Genomic DNA, 12,128 nt, shown 5'->3' with positions numbered 1-12,128 from the left:
ATCTTGTTGATAACACAAAGATTCTTTTCCTTTACAAAATAAACTCCATATATATATGTGGAGAGGTACAAGATCCAACTCGGTTTTACTGTGAAAACTGCAGGATCTTCAAACCAGCACCAGGAAACAGACTGAGAAACCAGAAAAAATTTTCTCCTGCCATCGGCTCCCTTTGTTCTATATGAACGAACGTCTCTCCACATGCTAATTTCTGAGAGATAAGTATGTGTGAAAGCCGTCCTTCACCTAGCTTGTTGGGAACCCAAATTTTCTTTTCAGTTGCAAACACCATTCCATAAATATATATGGGGATGTAGTAGCTCCAACACAGTTTTACAGTGAAAACTGCAGGAACTTCATACCGGCACTAGGAAACAGACTGAGAATCCAGAGTAAAGTTTCCCCTGCAACGCGTTCCCTTTGTACTAGATGAACGAACGTCTCTCCACATGCTCAGTTCTGAGAGATAAGTGTGTGTGAAAGCCGACCTTCACCTAGCTTTTTGGGTACACAAAGTTTCTTTTCAGTTGCAAACACCACTCCATACATATATATGGGTATTTACTTGTCCAAATAGATTTTACTGTGAAAACTGTAGGAACTTCAAACCGGCACTAGGAAACAGACTGTGAATCCAGCGTAAAAGTTTCCCCTGCAGCCTTTTCATTTTAGCTAGATGAACGAACGTCTCCCTCATGCTCAGTTCTGGGAGATAATTGTGTGTGAAGCCTTTCTTCAACTAGATTTTTGGGAACACAGAGATTATTTTCAGTTGCAAACACCACTCCATAAATATATAAGGGGATGTACAAGCTCCAACCCGGATTTACAGTGAAAACTGCAGGAACTTCTAAACGGCACTTGGAAAAATTCTGAGAAACCAGAGTAAAAGTTTCTCCTGCAACCCGTTCCGTTTGTGCTAGATGAACGAACGTCTCTCCACATGCTCATTTCTGAGAGATAAGTGTGTGTGAAAGCAGTCCTTCACATAGCTTGTTGGGAACACAAAGTTTCTTTTCAGTTGCAAACCCCACTCCAATACAAATCTATGGGGAGTTACTAGCTCCAAATCTGTTTAACCATGAAAAATGCAGTAAATCCATACAGGCACTAGGAAACAGACTGAGAATCCAGAGTAAAAGTTTCTGCGGCTACACGTTACCTTGTGCTAGATGAAAGAACGTCTCTCCACATGCTCATTTCTGAGAGATAAGTGTGTGTGAAAGCAGTCCTTCACTTAGCTTGTTGGGAACACAAAATTTCTTTTCAGTTGCAAACACCAATCCATAAATATATATGGGGAAGTAATAGCTCCAACTCGGTTTTACAGTGAAAACTGCAGGAACTTCAAAAAGGCACAAGGAAACAGACTGAGAAACCAGAGTAAATGTTTCTGAGGCAACCCGTTCCCTTTGTGCTAGATGAACGAACGTCTCTCCACATGCTAAGTTCTGAGAAATAAGTGTGTGTGAAAGCTGTACTTCACCTAGCTTGTTGCGAACACAAAGATACTTTTAAGAGTCAAAATCCAATCCATACAAATATATGGGGAAGTACTAGCTCCAAATCGATTTACAGTGAAAACTTCAGGAACTTCAAACCGGCACTAGGGAACAGACTGTGAAACTAGAGTAATATTTTCCCCTGCAAACCGTTCCTTTTGCTAGATGAAAGAACCTCTCTCCACATGGTCATATCCCAGAGCTCATTGTGTGTGAAAGCCGAACTTCACCTAGGTTATTGTGAACACATAGTTTCTTTTCAGTTGCAAACTCTACTCCAATACAAATCTATGGGGAGTTACTAGCTACAACTCGGTTTTACAGTGAAAACTGCAGGAAATCCATACAGGCACTAGGAAACAGACTGAGAATCCAGAGTAAAGTTTCCCCTGCAACGCGTTCCCTTTGTGCTAATTGAACGAACGTCTCTCCACATGCTCAGTTCTGAGAGATAAGTGTGTGTGAAAGCAGACTTTCACCTAGCTTGTTGGGAACACAAAGTTTCTTTTCAGTTGCAAACTCCAATCCATACATATATATGGGTATGTACTTGTCCAAATAGATTTTACAGTTAAAACTGTAGGAACTTCAAACCGGCATTAGGAAACAGACTGAGAAACCAGCGTAAAATTTTCCCCTGCAACACGTTCCCTTTGTGATAGATGAACGAACGTCTCTCCACATGCTCAATTCTTTGAGATAATGTGTGTGAAAGCCGAACTTCACCTAGCTTGTTGGGAACACAAAGTTTCTTTTCAGTTGCAAACTCTCCTTCAGTACATATATATGGGTAGGAACTAGCTCTAACTCGGTTTTACAGTGAAAACTGCGGGAACTTCAAACCGGCAACAGCAAACAGACTTAGAAACCGGAAAATAAGTTTCCCCTGCAACCCGTACCCTTTGTGCTAGATGAACGAAAGTCTCTCCACATGCTCATTTCAGAGAGATAAGTGTGTGTGGAAGCCGCCTTCACCTAGCTTGTTGGCAACCCAACGTTTCTTTTCAGTTGCAAACTCCACTTTATACATATATATGGGGTTGTAGAAGCTCCAACACAGTTTTACAGCGAAAACTGCAGGAACTTCATACCGGCACTAAGAAACAGACTGAGAATCCAGAGTAAAATTTTCTGCGGCAACCCGTTCCCTTTGTGCTTGATGAACGAACGTCTCTCCACATGCTTATTTCTGAGAGATAAGTGTGTGTGAAAGCAGTCCTTCACATAGCTTGTTGGGAACACAAAGTTTCTTTTCAGTTGCAAACCCCACTCCAATATAAATCTATGGGGAGTTACTAGCTCCAAATCTGTTTAACCATGAAAAATGCAGTAAATCCATACAGGCACTAGGAAACAGACTGAGAATCCAGAGTAAAAGTTTCTGCGGCTACCCGTTACCTTGTGCTAGATGAAAGAACGTCTCTCCACATGCTCATTTCTGAGAGATAAGTGTGTGTGAAAGCAGTCCTTCACATAGCTTGTTGGGAAAACAAAGTTTCATTTCAGTTGCAAACTCCGCTCCATAAATATATATGGGGAAGTACTAGCTCCAACTCTGTTTTACAGTGAAAACTGGAGGAAATTCAAACAGGCAGTAGGAAAAAGACTGAGAAACCAGAGTAAATATTTCCCCTGCAGCCCTTTCCTTTTGTGCTAGATGAACGAACGTCTCCCACATGCTCAGTTCTGGGAGATAATTGTGTGTGAAGCCTTTCTTCACCTAGATTTTTGGGAACACAGAGATTATTTTCAGTTGCAAATACCACTCCATGAATATATAAGGGGATGTACTAGCTCCAACTTGGATTTACAGTGAAAACTGCAGGAACTTCTAAACGGCACTTGGAAAAATACTGAGAAACCAGAGTAAAAATTTCTCCTGCAACCCATTCCGTTTTTGCTAGATGAACGAACGTGTCTCCACATGCTCCGTTCTGAGAGTTAAGTGTGTGTGCAAGCAGTCCTTCACATAGCTTTTTGGGATCACAAAGTTTCTTTTCAGTTGCAAACTCCACTCCAATACAAATCTATGGGGAGTTACCAGCTCCAACTCGGTTTTACAGTGAAAAATGCAGTAAATCCATACAGGCACTAGGAAACAGACTGAGAATCCAGAGTAAAATTTTCCACTACAAACCTTTCCCTTTGTGCTAGATGAACGAAATTCTCTCAACATGTTCAGATCTGAAAGATAAGTGTGTGTGAAAGCAGTCCTTCACTTAGCTTGTTGGGAACACAAAATTTCTTTTCAGTTGCAAACACCACTCCATAAATATATATGGGGAAGTAATAGCTCCAACTCGGTTTTACAGTGAAAAATGCAGGAACTTCAAAAAGGCACTAGGAAACAGACTGAGAAACCAGAGTAAATGTTTCTGAGGCAACCCGTACCCTTTTTGCTAGATGAACGAACGTCTCTCCACATGCTAAGTTCTGAGAAATAAGTGTGTGTGAAAGCTTTACTTCACCTAGCTTGTTGCGAACACAAAGATTATTTTAAGAGTCAAATTCCAATCCATACAAATATATGGGGAATTACTAGCTCCAAATCTATTTACAGTGAAAACTTCAGGAACTTCAAACCGGCACTAGGAAACAGACTGTGAAACCAGGGTTATAGTTTCCCCTGCAACCCATTCCCTTTTGCTAAATGAAAGAACGTCTCCCCACATGCTCATTTCTGGGAGAATATTTTGTGTAAAAGCCGCCCTCCACTATCTTGTTGATAACACAAAGATTCTTTTCATTTGCAAAATAAACTCCATATATATATGTGGAGAGGTACAAGATCCAAATCGGTTTTACTGTGAAAACTGCAGGATCTTCAAACCAGCACCAGGAAACAGACTGAGAAACCAGGGAAAATTTTCTCCTGCAACCGGCTCCCTTTGTGCTATATGAACGAACGTATATTCACATGCTGATTTCTGAGAGATAAGTGTGTGTGAAAGCAGTCCTTCACCTAGCTTGTTGGGAACCCAAAGTTTTTTTTCAGTTGCAAACACCACTCCATACATATATATGGGGATGTAGTAGCTCCAACACAGTTTTACAGTGAAAACTGCAGGAACATCATACCGCACTAGGAAACAGTCTTAGAATCCAGAATAAAATTTTCTGCGGCAAACCGTTACCTTTGTGCTAGTTGAACGAACGTCTCTCCACATGCTCAGATCTGAGAAATAAGTGTGTGTGAAAGCCGTCCTTAACCTAGCTTGTTGGGAAAACAAAGTTTCTTTAAAGTTGCAAACTCCGCTCCATAAATATATATGGGGAAGTACTAGCTCCAACTCTGTTTTACAGTGAATACTGGAGGAAATTCTAACAGGCACTAGGAAACAGACTGAGAAACCAGAGTAAAAGTTTCCCCTGCAGCCCTTTCCTTTTGTGCTAGATGAACAAACGTCTCCCACATGCTCAGTTCTGGGAGATAATTGTGTGTGAAGCCTTTCTTCACCTAGATTTTTGGGAACACAGAGATTATTTTCAGTTGCAAACACCACTCCATAAATATATAAGGGGATGTACTAGCTCCAACCCGGATTTACAGTGAAAACTGCAGGAACTTCTAAACGGCACTTGGAAAAATTCTGAGAAACCAGAGTAAAAGTTTCTCCTGCATCCCGTTCCGTTTGTGTTAGATGAACGAACGTCTCTCCACATGCTCCGTTCTGAGAGATAAGTGTGTGTGAAAGCAGTACTTCACACAGCTTTTTGGGAACACAAAGTTTCTTTTCAGTTGCAAACTCCACTCCAATACAAATCTATGGGGAGTTACTAGCTCCAACTCGGGTTTACCATGAAAAATGCAGTAAACCCATACAGGCACTAGGAAATAGACTGGGAATCCAGAGTAATATTTTCCACTACAAACCGTTCCCTTTGTGCTAGATGAACGAATTTCTCTCCACATGTTCAGATTTGAAAGATAAGTGTGTGTGAAAGCGGTCCTTAACTTAGCTTGTTGGGAACACAAAATTTCTTTACAGTTGCAAACACCACTCCATAAATATATATGGGGAAGTAATAGCTCCAACTCTGTTTTACAGTGAAAACTGCAGGAACTTCAAAAAGACACTAGGAAACAGACTGAGAAACAAGAGTAAATGATTCTGAGGCAACCCGTTCCCTTTGTGCTAGATGTACGAACGTCTCTCCACATGCTAAGTTCTGAGAGATAAGTGTGTGTGAAAGCTGTACTTCACCTAGCTTGTTGCGAACACAAAGATACTTTTAAGAGTCAAAATCCAATCCATACAAATATATGGGGAAGTACTAGCTCCAAATCGGTTTACAGTGAAAATTTCAGGAACTTCAAACCGGCACTAGGAAACAGACTGAGAAACAAGAGTAATAGTTTCCCCTGCAACCCGTTCCCTTTTGCTAGATGAAAGAACGTCTCTCCACATGGTCATATCTCAGAGATCAGTGTGTGTGAAAGCCGAACTTCACCTAGGTTATTGGGAACACAAAGTTTCTTTTCAGTTACAAACTCCACTCCAATACAAATCTATGGGGAGTTACTAGCTCCAACTCGGTTTTACAGTGAAAAATGCAGGAAATCCATACTGGCACTAGGAAACAGACTGAGAATCCAGAGTAAAGTTTCCCCTGCAACGCGTTCCCTTTGTACTAGATGAACGAATGTCTCTCCACATGCTCAGTTCTGAGAGATAAGTGTGTGTGAAAGCCGACCTTCACCTAGCTTTTTGGGAACACAAAGTTTATTTCAGTTGCAAACTCCAATCCATACATATATATGGGTATGTACTTGTCCAAATAGATTTTACAGTGAAAACTGTAGGAACTTCAAACCGGCACTAGGAAATAGACTGAGAAACCAGCGTAAAAGTTTCCCCTGCAACACGTTCCTTTTGTGCTAGAAGAACGAACGTCTCTCCACATTCTCATTTCTTTGAGATAATGTGTGTGAAAGCCTTCCTTCACCTAGCTTATTGGGAACACAAAGTTTCTTTTCAGTTGCAAACTCTCCTCCAGTACATATATATGGGTAGGAACTAGCTCTAACTCGGTTTTACAGTGAAAACTGCGGGAACATCAAACCGGCAACAGCAAACGGACTGAGAAACCGGAAAAAAAGTTTCCCCTGCAACCCGTTCCCTTTGTGTTAGATGAACGAAAGTCTCTCCACATGCTCATTTCAGAGAGATAAGTGTGTGTGGAAGCCGCCTTCAACTAGCTTGTTTGGAACCCAACGTTTCTTTTCAGTTGCAAACTCCACTTTATACATATATATGGGGTGGTAGAAGCTCCAACACAGTTTTACAGTGAAAACTGCAGGAACTTCATACCGGCACTAGGAAACAGACTGAGAATCCAGAGTAAAATTTTCTGCGGCAACCCGTTCCCTTTGTGCGAGATGAACGAACGTCTCTCCACATGCTCATTTCTGAGAGATAAGTGTGTGCGTAAGCAGTCCTTCACATAGCTTGTTGGGAACACAAAGTTTCTTTTCAGTTGCAAACCCCACTCCAATACAAATCTATGGGGAGTTACTTGCTCCAAATCTGTTTAACCATGAAAAATGCAGTAAATCCATACAGGCACTAGGAAACAGACTGAGAATCCAGAGTAAAAGATTCTGCGGCAACCCGTTACCTTTTGCTAGATGAAAGAAGGTCTCTCCACATGCTCATTTCTGAGAGATAAGTGTGTGTGAAAGCAGTCCTTCACATAGCTTGTTGGGAAAACAAAGTTTCATTTCAGTTGCAAACACCGCTCCATAAATATATATGGGGAAGTACTAGCTCCAACTCTGTTTTACAGTGAAAACTGGAGGAAATTCTAACAGGCAGTAGGAAAAAGACTGAGAAACCAGAGTAAATGTTTCCCCTGCAGCCCTTTCCTTTTGTGCTAGATGAACGAAGGTCTCCCACATGCTCAGTTCTGGGAGATAATTGTGTGTGAAGCCTTTCTTCACCTAGCTTTTTGGGAACACAAAGATTATTTTCAGTTGCAAACAACACTCCATAAATATATAAGGGGATATACTAGCTCCAACTTGGATTTACAGTGAAAACTGCAGGAACTTCTAAACGGCACTTGGAAAAATACTGAGAAACCAGAGTAAAAATTTCTCCTGCAACCCATTCCGTTTGTGCTAGATGAACGAACGTCTCTCCACATGCTCCGTTCTGAGAGTTAAGTGTGTGTGCAAGCATTCCTTCACATAGCTTTTTGGGAACACAAAGTTTCTTTTCAGTTGCAAACTCCACTCCAATACAAATTTATGGGGAGTTACTAGCTCCAACTCGGTTTTACCGTGAAAAATGCAGTAAATCCATACAGGCACTAGGAAACAGACTGAGAATCCAGAGTAAAATTTTCCACTAGAAACCTTTCCCTTTGTGCTAGAAGAACGAACGTATTTCCACATGCTCATTTCTGAGAGTTAAGTGTGTGTGAAAGCAGACCTTCATCTAGCTTGTTGGGAACCCAAAGTTTTTTTTCAGTTGCAAACACCACTCCAACATTTATATGGGGATGTAGTAGCTCCAACACAGTTTTACAGTGAAAACTACAGGAACTTCATACCGCACTAGGAAACAGTCTTAGAATCCAGAGTAAACGTTTCTGCGGCAACCCGTTCCCATTTTGCTAGATGAACGAACGTCTCTCCACATGGTCATATCTCAGAGATCAGTGTGTGTGAAAGCCGACTTCACCTTGGTTATTGGGAACACAAAGTTTCTTTTCAGTTGCAAACTCCACTCCAATACAAATCTATGGGGAGTTAAAAGCTCCAACTCGGTTTTAAGTTAAAACTGCAGGAAATCCATACCGGCACTTGGAAACAGACTGAGAAACCAGAGTAAAGTTTCTCCTGCAAACCGTTCCCTTTGTGCTAGATGAACGAAAGTCTCTCCACATGCTCAGTTCTGAGAGATAAGTGTGTGTGAAAGCCGCCCTTCACCTAGCTTGTTGAGAACAGAAAGTTTCTTTTCATTTGCCAACTCCACTCCATACATCTATATGGGGATGTACAAGCTCCAAATCGGTTTTACAGTGAAAAATGCAGGAAATTCAAACCGGCACTAGGAAACAGACTGAGAAACTAGAGTATAAGTTTCCCCTGCAACCCTTTCACTTTGTGCTAGATGAAAGAACGTCTCTCCACATGCTCAGTTCGGAGAGATAAGTGTGTGTGAAAGCCGTCCTTACCCTAGCTTATAGGGAAGACAAAGTTTCTTTTCATTTGCAAACTCCACTCCATACATATATATGAGGAGGTACTAGCTCCAACTCGGTTTAACAGTGAAAATGCAGGAAATTCAAAACGGCACTAGGAAACACACTGAGAAACCAGTGTGATAGTTTCTCCTGCAATGCGTTCTTTTTGTGCTAGATGAACGAACGTCTCTCCTCATGATCATTTCTGGCAGAATACTGTGTGTATAAGCCGTCCTACAGTTATCTTGTTTGGAACACAAAGATTCTTTTCAGTTGCAAAATAAACACCATATATATATGTGGAGAGGTACAAGATCCAACTCGGTTTTACTGTAAAAAATGCAGGATCTTCAAACCGGCACCAGGAAAAAGACTGAGAAACCGGAATAAAATTTTCCCCTGCAACCCGTTCCCTTTGTGCTAGATGAAAGAAAGTCTCTCCACATGCTCAGTTCTGAGAGATAAGTGTGTGTGAAAGCCGTCCTTCACCTAGCTTGTTAGGAACAAAAAGTTTCTTTTAATTTGCCAACTCCACTCCATAAATATATATGGGTTGGTACCAGCTCCAACTCGGTTTTATATTGAAAAATGCCAGGATCTTCAAACCGGCACTAGGAAACAGACTGATAGAAAAGAGTAAAAGTTCTTCCTGCAAAACGTTCCCTTTGTGCTAGAGAACGAACGTCTCTCCACATGCTCAGTTCTGAGAGTTAAGTGTGTGTGAAAGCCGTCCTTCACCTAGCTTGTTGGGAACACAAAGTTTCTTTTCAGTTGCCAACCCCACTCCATAAATATATATGGGGAGGTACTAGTTCCAACTCGGTTTGACTGTGAAAACTGGAAGACATTCAAACCGGCACTAGGAAACAGACTGAGAAACCAGAATAAAAGTTTCTCCTGCAACCCGTTCCCTTTGTGCTATATGAAAGAACGTCTTTCCACATGCTCATTTCTGAGAGATAAGTGTGTGTGAAAGCCGTTCTTCACCTAGCTTGTGGGGAACATAATGTTTCTTTTCGTTTGCAAACTGCTATCCGTACATATATATGGGGAGGTAGTATCACCAACTCAGTTTTACAGTGAAAACTGCATGAACTTCATACCGGCACTAGGAAACAGACTGAGAATAAACAGTAAATGTTTCTCCTGCTACCCGATCCCTTTTATGCTAGATGAATGAAGCCTTCTCCACAAGCTCAGAACTGAAACAGTCTTAGAATCCAGAGTAAAATTTCTGGGGCAACCCGTTCCCGCTGTGCATGATGAACGAAAGTCTCTCCACAGGCTCATTTCTGAAAAATCAGTGTGTGTGAAAGCAGTCCTTCACATAAGTTGTTGGGAACATAAAGTTTGTTTCAGTTGCAATCTCCACTCGTATAAAAATCTATGGGGAGTTACTAGCTCCAACTCGGTTTTACAGAGAAAATTGCAGGAAATCCATACCGGCACTAGGAAACAGACTGAGAATAAACAGTAAATGTTTCTCCTGCTACCCGATCCCTTTTATGCTAGATGAATGAAGCCTTCTCCACAAGCTCAGAACTGAGAGAAAAGTGTGTGTGAAAGCCGTACTTCACCTAGCTTGTTGGGAACACAAAGTTTCTTTTCAGTTGCAAACTCCACTCCACACATATATATGGGTAGTACTAGCTCCAAATCCGTTTTACAGTGATAACTGTAGGAAATTCAAACCGGCACTAGAAAACAGACTGAGAAACCAGGGTAAAAGTTTCTCCTGCAACCTGTTTCTTTTGTGCTAGATGAACGAACGTCTCTCAACATGCTCAGTTCTGGGAGATAATTGTGTGTGAAGCCAAATTTCACCTAGCTTTTCGGGAACACATAGTTTCTTTGCAGTTGCCAACTCCACTCCATACATATATATGGGGATGTACTAGCTCCAACTCCGTTTACAGAGCAAAATGCAGAGACTTCTAACCGGCACTAGGAAACAGACTGAGAAACCAGAATAAAAGTTTCTCCTGCAACCCGTTCCACTTGTGCTAGATGGACGTATGTCTCTCCACATGCTCCGTTCTGAGAGATAATTGTGAGTGAAAGCCATCCTTCAACAATCTTGTTGGGAACACAAGTTTCTTTTCAGTTGCAAACTCCACTCCATACATATATATGGGGAGATACTAGGTCCAACTCGGTTTAAAAGTGAAAACTGCAAGAAATCCATACACGCACTATGAAACAGTCTGAGAATCCAGAGAAAAATTTTCTGCGGCAAAGCGTTCCTTTGTGCTAGATGAACGAACTTCTCTCAACATGCTTAGTTCTGAGAGATAAGTGTGTGTGAAAGGCGTCCTTAACCTTGCCTGTTTGGAACACAAAGTTTCTTTGCAGTTGCCAACTCCAATCCATACATATATATGGGGAGCTACTAGCTCCAACTCGGTTTTACAGTGAAATCTGCAGGAACTTCAAACAGGCACTAGGAAACAGACTGAGAAACCGGAATAAATGTTTCCCCGGCAACACGTTCCCTTTGTGCTAGATGAAAGAACGTCTCTCCACATGCTCATTTCTGAGAGATAATGTGTGTGAAATCCGTCCTTCAACTAGCTTGTTGAGAACAGATAGATTCTTTTCAGTTTCAAACTCCACTCCATACATATATATGGGGAGGTACTAGCTCCAACACGGTTTTACAGTGAAAACTGCAGGAACTTCTAACCGGCACTAGGAAACAGACTGAGAAACCAGAGTAAAAGTTTCTCCTGTAACCCGTTCCCTTTGTGCCAGATGAACGAACGTCTCTGCACATGCTCTGTTCTGAGAGATAAATGTGTGTGAAATAATTCTTCACCTAGCTTTTTTGGAACACAGAGTTTATTTTCAGTTTCAAACACCACTCCATATACTTATATGGGGAGGTACTAGCTCCAACTCGGTTTTCCAGTGAAAACTGCAGGAACTTCAAACCGGCACTAGCAAACAATCTGAGAAACCAGAGAAAATGTTTCTCCTGCAACACGATCCCTTTTACGCTAGATGAACGAAAGTCTCTCCACATGCTCAGGTCTGAGAAATAATTGTGTGTGAAAGCCGTACTTCACCAAGCTTGTTGAGAACAGAAATATTCTTTTAAGTTGCACACCCAAATCCATACATATATATGGGGATGTACTAGCTCCAACTCAGTATTACCGTGAAAAATGCAGGAACTTCAAACCGGCACAAGGAAAGAGACTGAGATTCCAGAGTAAAAGTTTCTGCGGCAACCCGTTCCCTTTGTGCTAGTTGAATGAAAGTCTCTCCTAATGCTCAATTCTGAGATATAAGTGTGTGTGAAAGCCGACCTTCACAAAGATTTTTGGGAACACAGAGTTCCTTTTCAGTTGCAAACACCATTCCAATACAAATCTATGCGGAGTTACTAGCTCCAACTCGGTTTTACAGTGAAAACTGCAGGAAATCCCTACCGGC

This window comes from Camelus dromedarius, chromosome 11 (genome assembly GCF_036321535.1).
Source record: "Camelus dromedarius isolate mCamDro1 chromosome 11, mCamDro1.pat, whole genome shotgun sequence".
In the NCBI taxonomy this organism is placed as follows: Eukaryota; Metazoa; Chordata; class Mammalia; order Artiodactyla; family Camelidae; genus Camelus; species Camelus dromedarius.
Note: the sequence above shows the minus strand (reverse complement) of the source record.